Source organism: Cupressus sempervirens, chromosome 2, assembly GCF_028749045.1.
Source record: "Cupressus sempervirens isolate cs-2001-9-10 chromosome 2, ASM2874904v1, whole genome shotgun sequence".
Taxonomy (NCBI): domain Eukaryota; kingdom Viridiplantae; phylum Streptophyta; class Pinopsida; order Cupressales; family Cupressaceae; genus Cupressus; species Cupressus sempervirens.
The window spans coordinates 718798296-718814279 of NC_143119.1; the positions used below are offsets into that span (position 1 = coordinate 718798296).

A 15984-nucleotide genomic window follows, 5' to 3' on the forward strand; every position below is an offset into this window, starting at 1 on the left:
CACAAAGTAAACGATAAGCTAAAAGTTGAAACAGCTAGTAGATTTTATAGATTAAATTTTTATCCCTACGTTCCACACTCAAAGTGTTTTTATCCCTAAGGCTGCAATAGGTATAAACTTGAGGGCGAATGTCAAATTTCAGATTGTTTTAGTAGCATTCCTTTTTACCCGTAGCTGAAAAGTAAGTATTTTTTTGTTTTCAATTTAAAAGACAACACCTTTGTGCATCAAGTGCTTCTTTAGCCTCCACACTACATGGAATTGATTTTATAAATGGTGGTTGTAACTGAAACAAAATCCCCACTGATTTGCTAAGATAACTAGCGACTAACAGGAACTACCTAGCATTGTTCCAGCAGAAGACTCGCGACTTAAGACTTGTCTTAATCTATGTTAATTTTGATTGCTTCTAGCAGTGGAGCACCATTCAGAATGTTTGAGAAGATCAGAAACGTTACATCATAGTTTGGAGGATGTTTCGTATAGTCTATATCCACAACAAATGATTTAAAAGCTGACACTTGGATAGAAAACTGTTTAGATAAGCTTCAACTATTCTTAAAAGTCACACAGTAAAAGAAGAATTAAGGATAGAAAAAAATAAAAAGTCAACTTTAACACTTTTACTGTAGAAATTAAGAAAATTAGTATGTGATTATGTTTAAACCATTCGCTTTAATAATGCCACATAATTTTGATCCTATAAATAAGTTATAAGAGTTTAAGAAACAGTAACTTTCATAGAGTGGAAAGAAATAGTAGAAATTACCATCATTATTTATAAGAATGAAATTTGGGTTAGAGTTTTCCAAAAAAAAATTCCTAACTTTAAATGCTTGCAAACAAATGCTTTCATGCAGATTAAAATAACATAAATGCTTACACTTGTAGGGGACACAACCAATAATGGAGAATGCATGCACAACTCCTCCAAATAAGGAAAACATTGTAGAACTTTGACATTAGCAAAATCTTCATCATTAGAACAGGTGATTTTCCTGATCGATTTCACTTTTGCAAAATGTTCCAGAAGTTGAGTGTCAGTTTCCAAATAGAGACATTTAGGTAAATAGAAGCTCACCATTATCTTACTAGGAAAACTGCAATGAATAATTCTAATGCTTTCTAAGAGTGGACAATTCACATCCAGTGTCATATATATATCATTGACATGTCGGAGGGGTGATACAATCAAAAGATCAAAACTAAGTGCTAATCAGAGCACTATTAATATCTCAAGTCTCAAAATGATACATCAAATATACAATGAATCTCATGATCAATATAAAGATACAAAAAGGAACAAAAGATAGCATGGAACTAACTACAACCTTCCCCCTCATCACTAGGAGGAGGAGGAGGAGTAACATCTGCACGTGCAGGAGGCACTACACCATCAGAAGCTCAAGCATAATCAAAGAACCTTGAGACATGTTGAGCTAGAGGTACTGCATTTTCATATACTACATAATAATGAGCAGCCCAAGAGGTATGATGACAGGTCTCATCTCGCTCTAACTACAGGTCTCAGGTATGATTACTATATTATATTACAATTATTATATATCATTATATATTACAATTACTGAATATCATTTATCACCTATACTGCTAACACATACAACTATGGTACATGTAGTTGAGCATTACTATATTTTCAAGACATAATATAGCTATATGTGAAGTTATATATCATTGACAATTCACATCCAGTGTCATATATGGCTCTATGCCTAGCCATGGTCTATAGGTAACATACATAATGTCATCCAATCGAAGTCTCAAATAGTTTGTCTTACCTAGTGTAGGCTGGATCATCTCTCCACAATACCAATAAATATAAATCTACAAGTGTTGTTGTCAGTCCTCAAAGATAGGAACGTGATTGTTGTCATTAACTTGTGTTTCTGGCATTGAACGTGATGCTTATTACTTTTAGGAGATTGACCATTAGTAAAATTCTTGCAAAGTTTTTCAAAAAAAATGTACTTGTCATTACAATTACTGAATATCATTTATCACCTATACTGCTAACACATACAACTATGGTACATGTAGTTGAGCATTACTATAGTTTCAAGACATAATATAGCTATATGTGAAGTTATAAGTGCACTATTTATATCTTATGTAGGATTTATGCCCAGATTGAGATATATACAGTTGTGTCAGCATTGAGTTTGAGATTTATAAGCAATTGTGTCAACATATGAATTTAGGATTTATAAGCAGTTGTGTCAGTTATATCTTATGTAAGATTTATGCCCAGATTGAGATTGAGATTTATAAGCAATTGTGTCAGCATATGAATTACATACCTTTCATCAATAGATAGATTAAATTGAGCTAGTTGAAATTGTTGATACTGAAGTTGAACCCTAAATTTGCTCATTAACGTACTAGTAGTTAATACTATTGCATACCTTTTCGGATTTGCTGGTGTACTTTCTTTTGGACGTTCCCTTTTCTCCTTTGCATCCAAAATGAACTCATTCCAGTCGCTCATTGAAACAAAGGGAGGACGCTCGTACTTCGGGTTTAGGACAAGGCTCTTTCTATATGTGTCCCTCACAACCTTGAGATGTCTGGAAGCTTTTTGTAACAATTTCTTATGATCAAAACTATTACTACCAAACTCATGCTCTATATCTTTGATGAGCTCATCTTTAAATTTTTGATCTTGGTAGTTCCACCTTTTAAGAAAAAACACAAAATTGTTAGATATAGCTAGTATAAGAAAAGACTCGAATGAAAGGGAAAATGTTGCACCAATTAATGATATGAAAAAAAACAGTGGGATAAAATTAGTTTAGTTATGATGTTCCACCTTTTATGTATGGTGGGCTCGAATCTTCGCAGTGTGAGGTCATAAAGCCTCCTATAAAATGTATTGTTTCCTGCAAAAAATGTCATGGGATAATTAATAGTAAGAACCATTAAAATGAATCATGCGAAGAATACTTTTTATAGTGAATAACAAATACATAAAATGAGATACATTTCATCTTTTTACTGATCTATTTAAGGGTTGGAGGATCAACTTGACCAAAATTGACCAAACAAGAAATTTGGAAAAAATTTTAAAATGTCTAAAACTAGTCAAACTCTACCAGGGTTCTATTGCTGATGTTCTGAAACTAAAAAATGTACTGTGACTATATTAATCAATATACCTTGAAAAAAAAAAAATAGTGCATAATACATATAACTTGCCATGACATTCATTTTTTGTCATTCTTAATTGATGTTGTCACTGATCATACTTGGGATATTATGGAAAACAAATATTGCTAAAATAGACAGTGAAGCTGAAAGTGAGCACTCTAAAACTCTAACAGGCAATAGCAATGATGTGGGAAATCATTGAAAACTGAACATTGAATATGAAAGAAGACTCCCACTTTTGGTTCTCTATACAAAAATTGGCTAGTATCTTCTACTAAAAGCATGAAATTGCAATGTACCGAATTAATAAACTAGAGAATTATCGGTATAGACAAAAGGTCATTGATAATTCAGATGATCCTACCAAACCACTTCCTATCATATTTACGTCTTGCAAGAAAATCCTTATTACAATATAAAACAATATTATTTAAAGTACCTGGAATCTTAGGACATTTCAAAGGCATTGATTCATCATCGTCAATCAAAAACGATGTCTGCATAGCTCCCGTGCTAGAAATACGGGTAGTTCCAGGAAATGACGGTGAATTATCACCAATACATGCACTATGATCCGCATTTGGCAGAGTACCAGACGGTGCATCTCCTACCACAAAAAAAATAATACACTATGTGATGCACCCAAGATTAAAGTACATATTATCAACTCATAATTAACACAAAACCAAATATAGCAAAACAAAGATTTACCAGCTAGACGTCCCCTTGTTGCCAACATTGCAGTCGGCAATCTCGTATGGGCGTCCGTCAACCTCTTAGGAGTCTCCTGTACTGGATGACTTGAACAATACATTATTAGAAAAGACATTTTGAAATAATAAAAGTAAGACTTAAGAAGTTTTGAATGTTTGAAATAAAAAATTCCTTCTAACTTGTCAACTAAAAGATTATTTTACCAGTGGCAGTCGGATCTCTGCTACTTCTGGCCTCACCGCGTTGTCCTTGACCAAGTTGTGGATCAGTTGCCAAAAATTCCTGTATAACAAGAATTTAGTAGTTAAAGTTTCTTACAACTCTTTAAAAAAATTGCATCAATAAAGTATTTTTGCCAATATTACATATTTTACTTCACAACATAAAAGATTATAAAATACAAATCTTTATTAAACTTTTCTTATAACTAAATATTCATTGGAACTTACTTCATAACAATGAGCTTGCACTCTCAAATCTGATAGCCTCTTCATCATCTCCTCGGATTCCATATTTGCCTCATCCAAAATTTTCATTGCTTCTAAATTAATTTTAAAATTTTTTTTCAATATTTTTATGAAATCAAGAGTTTTAACAATATCCTCATTAGAAGGCGTAGCTAGTGGCTCGACACTTACTGATACTGCTTTACTCTTATCCTGAACATCAAATTGTGAGAGAAATATCAGTAAAACTATCATAAAAACTAAAAAATCGTACATAAAATAACGTAATAATATAACATTTTTCAACTATCTAATTTGTACAATTTCAAAAAGGTTTACCCTCGCTGAAGAAGGGGTGGGAGTAGCATCCTGGTGACCTCTATCATCTGTCGGATCCATATTGTCCTATCACAAAGATTAAACATAAAAAATTCAGCTAATTGAAAGCAATAGACAGCAAAAAAAAAACTTATTAACAAAATGGTAAAGAGTACTTACAACCCTCATGATAGTAACTTTGTTTGTATCTATGCGATTTAAATGGTAATCAATTAGCAGTTCTTGCCCTGCACTTATTGATTTTATTGCACAAACAAAAACTTCATTCCCCTCATGCACCTCAAATATGCAATTGGGTTGCTTACTAGTTGAAGAAGGTCGCATACTATTTATAAAACCTGCAATATTACCTATTGCTTTTGGTTTGCCATCAATGTACATAGAAAATCTTTTACTTTGATCATTTTTTTTTCTGTTGTATATAATTAGCTGATACCCCATACTTACGCATACTTTTTTAATACCGAACAATCCGCATCCAATCATTGTAATTGTAACATAGACCGACATACTTGAACAATTCGACAACTTTGTTGTAACCTACCTTTATCCCATCCATGGAAAATAGGCCCAAACCATGTAATGAGGATGGAGCAATGCGATATATCCTCTCATTAACACAAAAATCTGTGTTAATTGGAGGTGGCTCATTGGATACCCATTCTTTCTCAATGTGTGAGTACCGAAAGGGCACCTTGATGTTGCCTTTGGTCTCATCATCATAAGAACATGACCCCCCATTAGCAAGGAAAAATTGCATGTGTTTATCAAAATTTTTTCTATTCTTTTGACCTCTAGTTGATCTCCCTATTTTAGCCGTACTACATGTAGAGCTTTCATCTACCAGTTCCTCATTTCCCTCATTCAATGTAGATAGATCCGACAAGTACCTATTTGGTGGGTCCTGCAATCCATCAAATGGAAAGTGAAAGTGACAAATATAAAATGTAGTAAGTTGAAAGTGATTATACAATTATATTTCTATACGGACCTGCTTTGTCTATATATATATTATATGATTATATAATATGTCTATTTATAACATACGTGCTCAATGATAAACAAGAAGAATATAAGAAAATTATGTCTATTTATTAACTTATAACTACTAATCCATGTCACTGTGCACAATCCACGCCAAACGGGTCAAATTTCCTGTAGTCAATTGACTTTTTGCAAAAAGGGTGACAATCAGACACAATATAAACATTGGTAATTATAAATAACATATGTTGTAATCATTAGAAATGAACACAATAAATATGTAATCAAATTTCCTGAATATGTTAATCATTTACTTTAAGTTAGCTAAAAATTACATGATACACGTTTGCTACAAATAACTTAGAAGACAACATGAACAATAGGCAACATCACAAACATCAATAAATTTCCCTTATAAATGGAATGCAAGATCGTCAACAGAAGGGGTGATGATGTACCTGTAGTCAATTGACTATTTGCAAAAAGGGTCATATCAGACACAACATAAACATTGGTAACTATAAATAACATATGTTGTAATCATTAGAAATGAACACAATAAATATGTAATCAAATTTCCGGCATATGTTAATCATTTATCTTAAGTTAGCTAAAAATTACATGATACGTGTATGCTACAAATAACTTAGAAGACACCATGAACAATATGCAACATCATAAACATGAACAAATTTACCTTAATATATGGAATGTAAGATCATCAATAGAAGGGGTGATGACATTTGTAGTCATTGATTATCTTCATCATCATCATCATCATCATCATCATCATCATCGCCATCATCACCATCATCATCACCATCATCACCATCATCATCGCCATCATCACCATCGCCATCATCACCATCATCATCATCACCATCACCATCACCATCATCGTCATCACCATCATATTGATCTTCATCATTTGCTTCTTCATCATCTTCAATATCTTCTTCTTCCATAACATTATATTTTATCGGCCTTCCTCTTGGATCATGTCTAACAAAAAATGACCAACCCTGTTTATTTGGAACCTCTGAGTAAAACACTTGCTCACATTGGCTTGGAAGAACATAGGGCTCATCTCCAACTGGCTCAAACGACCTTGTATTGATCATTGTAAATCCATTATCATGTTGAATAACCGTTCTATCTGGATCATTTTGATTTAGTCATAACCTGTACCATTTGACCACGAATAGAACTACTTTGAAGGTGTTAAATTCACACTCAATTATATCATCCAAGATGCCATAGTATTGATTTTGAGATTGTTGAGGATGTATGTCATTTCTAGATGATATATTGGTGACCTTGAAAACTGCAGTTATCCCAGAATCACAAGTTTTCTTTGTGTCATCCAACCTTTTTATGCATAATTTGTGGCCATGATAGTACATAGCTTTGTGGTGCTTGACTTGCAATTTTTGAAGTGTGTGTAATATATGCATCGTGAGTTGATACAAAACATACATCGAGTTATGATTATTAATAAATTTCTACGTACCTCTCCACCTCTTAAACCCTTTACTAGATCAACTACCATCGGCATAACATTGGAATCTCCATTATGATGAGCTTCTGTAACCAATGAAGCAACACCTTCCCATGTGAATGAGAAACCATTTTGTTGACATCATTCAATCCATTCCGTCATCCAATCAAGATTATTCGCAATATACAATTGTATTGCATCCCAATCTCGACCACCTGTTTCAAAAAAATACACCAATTAAAAATAACTTATAGTGAAGATTTATATGAATTAATTAACCACAATAACATCTTAGATTTACCTCTCATTTTTCTTGATCTACCTTTGCCCATCAAGTACTCCCTTTCAAATTTGTTAATTGAGTTGGGATCCCAAATACGATCTACATGGATGTTTGCTGCAAACTTAGGAAGATATTCAGTAATGTACACCATGGTCTGGTATACCATATATCCCTCCACCATAGAACCCTCGAGATGTGCTCTCTGTCGAACCAAACCTTTCAAAAATTTCAAGTGCCACTCAACCATCCACATTGACCTGGTTGGTATAGGTCCACACAATTCAATCTCCTCAACTTGATGTATGAGGTAGTGTTCTTGTGCATTGAAAAAACTTGGAGGTAGACACTTTTGCATTTCACACATCAGAAGAGGAATTTTTCTCTTCCAATATTTTATATCTTCTTTATTGATTTCTTTAGATGACAACCACCTCATGTATTTTCCAAGATCATATATAACCTATTTGACATTGTTGACAAAGTGGTGTGGGAGAGATAGAGGTAGAACGTATTGCAATATTTGTAAAATGATCCTGTCAATATTTTATAAAAGAATGCAATTGAAACTACATGCAGTATATAAATATATAGTGAATACAAAATAACATGAATTACCTTAATAAATGTATGCCAATCGTGTGTTTTCAACCTTGGCCCAAATTCACTTTTATTTGATATGACATTGTTTATGTTCGCAGCAAATCCTGTGGGAAATCGTATTTTTTTTATGACTTCTTTTATAGCATTGCTCTGCTGCTCTAACAATAACCAACTAAGGGCACTTGTATCAATACGATCTCCATTACTATTTGGTTGAATACCATTTTTCATTGCATGGTTGGATTCTTCAATGTCACTACAAGTTTTGACAATTTGATCTTTGTCACACCTTCCATCCAAGATTTTCCATAATGTCTCTGCTACATTCTTTCCAATATGCATAGGATCAAACAAATGCACAATTGGGAGTTGCTCGTAGTATGGAAACCTAGTAAATTGCGTAGGATAAATTTTTAGTCTTTTTGGAAGTTGGACATTGATGTCTTGACGACCTTCACAACCATCAATCACATCATTAGTAAACAAAACACAATATCGAAATATAAATTTGAAACAAAAAGCATAAAATGGAATGACATTACCTCGACGATTTATTTTATTGTATGCCAACTTCCATAGGCGAGGTGTCATTCTCTGTGGCTTTGACGTAGTCTCTTCTAGACCATTGAAAAGATGTTTTTCGATAATTCGGTACTTATGATTTCTGTGCAGAAAGTGTCTATTCTCATCAAACACCTGCTTTCTTAAACTTTTTGAATGACGAGATTTCATCTTTGGACCACAAACTGTATATGCAAATTTACCCTTTGCCTGAAGACCTACAAGATCGTGTATAATTGGATTAAATTTGTTAACTTTGACATACCAAAAAAGAGGTGTCAAGAAGAGAACATACCACAAAAATGTGTTAGCCCAGGGGCATCGTGTATTGTCCATACAAGCATTGCATGAAATTGAAATTGTCTTTGTCCTATTGGTCTACAAATGTCATACATAGTAACCCCATTCCATAACACCACCAACTCGTCGATAAAGGGTTCAATATATACGTTGATATCTTTGACTTGGTACTTACCTAGTTGAATGAGCAAAAAAATTACATAATTATTTTGACCATTTCATGGATTAGTAATAATAAATTAATTTAGATGACCACTAAATCAAAAAATACTTGGAACAATCAGTGTCAACATTATGTGCTCTCTCTTTATGGACAACCAAGGAGGTATGTTATTGTTGATAAGAAAAACAGGCCACACTGAGTAAGTAGATCTCATCTCTCCATAACGATTGACACCGTCTGCTGCCAATGAAAGCTTGAGATTACGAGGTTCTTCTTTAAAGTGTGGCCATTTTTCCTCTATTTCCTTAAATGTCGAACCATCTGCAGGCATTCACATAATATCATCTTGACTGCTATTGCGTGCATGGTTATCCATAAATTGTGCCAAGCTATTGCACTTGAATAATCATTGCAGACGTGGAATAATGAGAATATGCCAAAGAACCTTGCAAGGCACCTTTTTTGTTAATCGATCTGATTGATATCTACTGATATGAAAAGTAGGGCATTGTGTTGCAAATTCATGCTGTTTATGATATATAATATGATCGTTCAGACATGCATCTATTGTTTGATACTCCATTCTAATATCTTTCATGATGGCAGATGATTCTTGGTACAAGTGAGGTAGAATGTTTGATGGTGGTAACAAACACTCACCTATCAACCTACGACCAAAAATATAATTTCTTAATTTAAAGAATATTAATTGCTACATGAACCCAATGTTAATTGTAAGGGAACTACGAGTAAAATAATGAAAGAAGATGGCATACCTTAACATACGTGTCATTGCTACATTAGATAATCCATTCATAACCTTCAAGTTCACCAATAGCAATACAGCGGCAAGAAGAGTTGTTTTGGAGCCTTCATATAGGGACTGGTGTGCCTTCTCAAGTAAAGGTACATTAAACTCTATGTCATCATCACCATCATCATCATCATCATTATCATCTTGATCATCTTGATCATTTTGATCATTGTGATCTTCATCATCCTGATCTTCTTCCATGGTATCATTACCTTATACTTCAATATTCACACCTCCATGTTCCCTCGTTTGGAAATCCGCATTCTCCGAATTGTCATGGTCCATAACATGAAACTTAGGGATGTTGACCTATATGAAAATGATGACCTTATATTAACCATGACCATGATGTCATCATCAAATCATGTCTTATGTAATTTATAAATTATTAAAATACATACCAATGGGCGATACTCGTTTCCCCCTTCAATGTGACCATGTTGCCTACAATGTTGCTTAGCTGTTGTGATTAGATATCTTCAAGTCTTTAAGCCCTTACACATTTTGCAAGGACAATAACATTTTCTATCACCTTTTCTTTTTAAGTTAGACCAAAGTCTAGCAATTGTCTCCCTATTTTTTTGTGCGTTGATATCTTCAGACATGATCTTTCTTGAATGGAATGAATCGTTGGTGGAAGAAGGATGATTTGTTTGCAACCTACAGATGGAGTAGTAAGAGGAAGACACATATAAAAAGGAGTTAGGTCTCTAAACCAAGTAGGAGTTAGGACATGCTAGAGTGGGGTCAGCCCAAGATATTTTGAAATCTTGAAGAACTTGGTAAAGGGTATTTGGAAAGGTGAAAATAAACAAGTATTTTTACAGCTACAAAGGAGGAATCGAGAGCATTATAAATAATGAAGAAGAAACTTAAATCCATACAACTTCACCTCTATTTACAATTTGACCTTTCTGCAAGTGAAATATGACAATATACAAAATTTCCAATCATATTTTCACTTAAAAAAGAACACCAAATATACCTTTTCTACAATATCTTCTTCAAATTCTTCACTATCAGATTCTTCAGAACTGCAAGCTCCTATGCAGAAAAAAGATGAGATGTACTAAGTAATTTTTGATGGGCAATACTTAAACAAATCAACTATTAAAAAAACAATTTATGAAATTCAGTTGCTTTATTATGTACCGAAGACTTGGCAAGATGTTCCTAAGTCTATCTATAGAATGCCTATCTGCATGGTTGTTTGCAAATAGTCTAGTATGGTGCCAGTTTTGAACAACAAAAAATGTCACTGGGGTTGGTAATTTGGCTCAAGAGATACACAAGCTTGTTGACACCACAAAACTTTTAGTTCATCATATAGCATTCAGTTGTTTTCTTTAACAAAATCCAAAGAGAATACAAACAAACTAATGAGCCGATTGAATAGCAAGTACTATAGTGAGTATTAGGAAACTGACCTTGCTAATTAGTTTAACATAGATTGGTGAACAAAAAATTCATAATAAAAATCTGATTTTTTTCCACACTTGTTCAAACCATATAATGAAACGACAAAAAATGAATTGTATACAAAGACCATATTGTAGGCTATCCAAGTTGAAAGTGAATAGATGACCTTTATGGGGTGTTGTACCAAGTGGAGCAAGTATGTGAGAGCTTGAAGATGGGGTTAAATGAAATTGGGAGATCTTAAGAGTTCTCTCTCAAATTTTGAAAAGGTTCTGGAGGTTCACCCTGAGAACTGTGAGATCTTGACAGCTGTAGGCCATATATATGCTCAACAAGGGCAGCGAGAGAAGGCTTTGGAAATTCTAAGAAAGGAAACTCGCATAGATCCACGTGATGCTCATTCCTTTATTAAGATGGGTGAGTTATTGATATCATCAGACCCCAGTGCAGCCTTAGATTCTCTTAACACAGTGAAGTCTCTTCTGAAGAAGAGCAGAGAAGATGTACCCATTGAATTGTTAAACAACATTGGGTTTCTTCATTTTGAGCGTGATGAACTAGAGTTGGCTCAGCAAACTTTCATGGAGGCATTAGGAAATGGCGTTTGGGTTGAATTCATCAATAAAAGCCCCAATATTAATTCTGAAGTTTTTCCTGTGTGTTTAAAGGATATGGAATTCTTCCATCGACTAGAAGAAGGTGTTTCACTTGAGTTGCCATGGGATAAAGTTACAACACTATTTAAATTGAGTTGCTTTTTAAATACTATTTAAATATAATTTAAAATATGAATTTAACCATGAGAAATCCAATGAATAGGTGCTCCTGCATCATAGACGAAGATGCTGATGCAAGGTATGATGTTACTGACTTCCCTCTTAGCGCCCTAGTCCACCAACTCATAGATGAAACCATGGGACAAAAAAGAAAAAATGTTGGATTTAAAAGCTTTTTCGATCGGTTATTAAGAGTATGAACGAGGTCTGCATGTCAGATTCGAATGAAACCCTAAGATTTATTCAAAGCCCCCACACCAATATCGGCATGGAGGCTTCGAGTGAAGCCCCTTGGGACCTTCATTCAAAGATTTGGCTTCATTTGAAGCCCCTAAAATTTAGCTTCCCCACTTTTCATCTGATTTCTTCATTATGGAAAGTGGGAACCATTATTGTGGCCCTACCCAGGAACAAAATTTTATCACCTAATTTTCCTTTTGTTGACTTCATGATCTTTCTGTGAAGCAAATAAAATAATAACTAACATTTTCTATGTTTCAAAATTCTATGTTGACTAAAAAACATCTGCTGAAATAACTTTATTTGACAAATTCCATTAAAAAATTATAACCTTTTTCAACCTAGACTTATATTAGATATTTTATAAGTTACACTAGATTAACATGTTTAAAAGTAACTACACATATCTAAATGTGTGCACTACATAAGTGTGCAATAAAAATATATATATGTATATTTCAACCTATCTTGACATATGTTCATAATCACTTGTATGGAAAGGAATGTATTCAAATATTTCAAGCTCATCTTTGTCATTTGGCTCCCCAAAAATGTGCCTACAAGTAACAAAATATTATAGAAAGTCAAGTATTCAAACTATTTGCTAAATGTTACAAGAGAACGATAGATCGTTCATTGTTGAATATATAAAATATTTCATATACCATAGAATAACTATTTTATAAATGAAAACTTTCATACATGGGATGAAGCATTCTGGTTGTTTGAAAGTCTATTGGACATTGTGAGCTTGTATAAAAAATATCACAATAGTCCTTGAATGCTTGAGTGTTCTTTTTTCACCTATAAGTAGTGGTGAATATAGACATAATGAGACATTTTATTTAATCTGCTATATGGATTTGAAGAAAACAAAATTATTATAGAAACTCAATGCAAAGAAAAATCAATATATTTAATTTAAAATAGTCTAAATGTGTTCATACAAAAACTATAAATGATTATCCCTATTTAATTGATCTTTATATATTCCTAGTTTTTCAGCTAATGACCAGCCAAATGAAGCCCATGAAGACAAAAAGACACAATTTATACCCAAATTAGCATTTTAGAATATTATGAGTGAACCACTTTTCTTTCTTTTTAGCCTATTTTATCTTGGAAATAGGATACCAAATCATGTTGTTATCCTTGATTTATAATCTTATCCTAGTTGATATTTTCTAACAAAAAATTCAATAATCTATTTAGATAACTTGTCTTTTATAGTGTTAACCATTCTCCAAAAATATATATTTTTTTCTAAAAATATCTTCGAACTCAATGGAAAGCTCATGATTCAACTACCTCTTATCTCCTATTGAGGTATTTTGGGGATGATATAATAAATAATTCATTCCATCCTACATTGGTAATACTTCTTATTTGGTGAATACATCATTTCATCAAAAAGACTCTTTGTGTGGTGAACCTTTAGTATTTTACCTATACAGTAGATCGATCAGAAGCAACAACATATTTAAATAAACTAAATATCTCTAGAAACATATAGGTATATATGTAATAATGTAAATCAAATCAATCTGGAATATTTTCAAGATACAAGTTAAATTCTCATGGATCATTTAGAAGTCATATGTCACAAAAATCTTCAAGTGGGTTACAATTTCTTATTTTTGAAAAATAAATCAAATATTGAATAAATTGGAACCTAAGATTTATTTAAAATAATTTTAAGATATATATTCAATAAAAAGAAAAAAAAAAAGATAATAGAACTATATCATTGAACATACGAGGAACAAAATTTCATCACTTGATTTTCCTTTTGTTGACTTCAAAATCTTTCTGTAAAAAAAATAAAAAACAAATAACATTTTCTATGTTTCAAACTTCTATATTGACTACAAAACATCTTCTCAAATAACTTTATTTGGTGAATTCAATTTAAAAGATTAGAACCATTTTCAACATGAACTTATACTAGATTTTCAATAATTTTCAAACTTCTATTTTGACTACAAAAGATCTCTTGGAATATAGATCATCCATTGTTGAATATGTAAAACATTTCATATACCATACTATTTAATCTTGCCAGGCTGTTTGAACAGCTACATGACACTGAAAAAGAATTTTTTTTGTACAGGCTAATATGGTTCAAGTTTCCTGATTATGTGGATGCATATATACGACTTGCAGCCATGGCCCAGGCTTGAAATGAGATCCAACTAAGCCTAGAATTGATTGGGGAGGCACGTAAGGTGGATAAAACCTCACTAAATGCGATGACCATGCTTGGCAACTTGGAACTGAAAATAGATGACTGGCTTAAAGGAAAAGAAACAATTAAAACTGCACAAAATGTATCAGATGGTAAGGATGCTTATGCTGACATTTCTCTTGGAAACTGGAATTATTTTGCAGCTTCATGCAACGAGAAGAAGGATCCAGATGCGGAGGGAATACATCTTGATAAGGCTAGGGAACTGTATTGTAAAGTGTTGGCTCAGAGACCAAGAAATGTCTATGCTGCAAATGGGGCAGGCATTGTGCTAGCAAAAAGGGGTCATTTTGATATTGCAAAGGAAATTTTCACACAAGTTCAAGAAGCTGCAGTAGGAAGCATCTTTGTTCAGATGCCTAATGTGTGGGTAAATCTAGCACATGTTTACTTTGCACAAGGACAGTTTGGGCTTGCAGTGAAAATGTATCAAAATTGTTTGAGGAAATTCTATTTTGGCACTGACACCCAAATTTTATTATATTTAGCTCGATCACATTATGAAGCAGAACAGTGGCAAGATTGTAAAAGAATAAAATCATCAATATTATAAATTTCAATAATAATAAAATCATCAATATCAAAATGCACCTCATCCTATTATGTAAAATGATGTGGGTGGCTCTCCTAGAATTTCATATTTTGCATGTGATCTATTGGGTAGTTGACTGTACCAATTTATTCTTTATAAAATATATAGATATCCTTATTAGGAAATCATATTTCCAATATTAAATAAAAATGACATAATACTTCCACTATTAAATCAAAATGACATACAAATAGCTACAAGTAATAACTATTATTTTTTCCATTATCCTTGAGCAGTAATAAAAAATTACTTCAAATTATATGAGAACTCTATGAGGGTGGAATGTACGGTCTCTACAACAACTGAGAACTTTGGACGGTTTGGTCTGCACTAAGTCATATTCATAGTGGAACAAGAATGTCCATGACATATGAAAGAAATCCAGTTTTGGAAAGTATACTTTATGTGGCTCCATATGGGATGCATTGCGTGCAATTACTCAAGGATGTCATAGAAAACAAGAAAGGAACATAATGTTCGAAGATAACTCGAGAATTATATCATTTGAGCTAAAATGATAGTGAATCATCTGATTATAAGGGAAGAGCAATTAATATTACAAAGGCACTGAATTAATTAACAAACATTTGCAGTTTTATCTTATTAAAGAGTCAGCATTTGGTAGTATGAATAAGACAAAAGACGAATAGGGAAAATGGGGTATATATATATGGGGTAATGTACTCACTATCATGGTCAAATATTAGTTATGTTGCAATATGGTAAATCATCAGATCTAATATGGTCACCTTAATAAAAATCTTAGAAACATAATATTTGTGCAAGGTAAACTCTGAACTGATGGTTATTATATCCAATACTAAGGAACATGCATGATTATGCAT

At 32.9% G+C, this 15984-nt stretch overlaps 1 pseudogene; it reads left to right on the forward strand.

Annotated features, from left to right (window-relative positions):
- The first annotated feature begins 11510 nt into the window (after positions 1–11510).
- On the forward strand, positions 11511–15100 carry LOC149575403 (protein CTR9 homolog pseudogene; annotated as a pseudogene).
- The last annotated feature ends 884 nt before the right edge of the window (positions 15101–15984 follow it).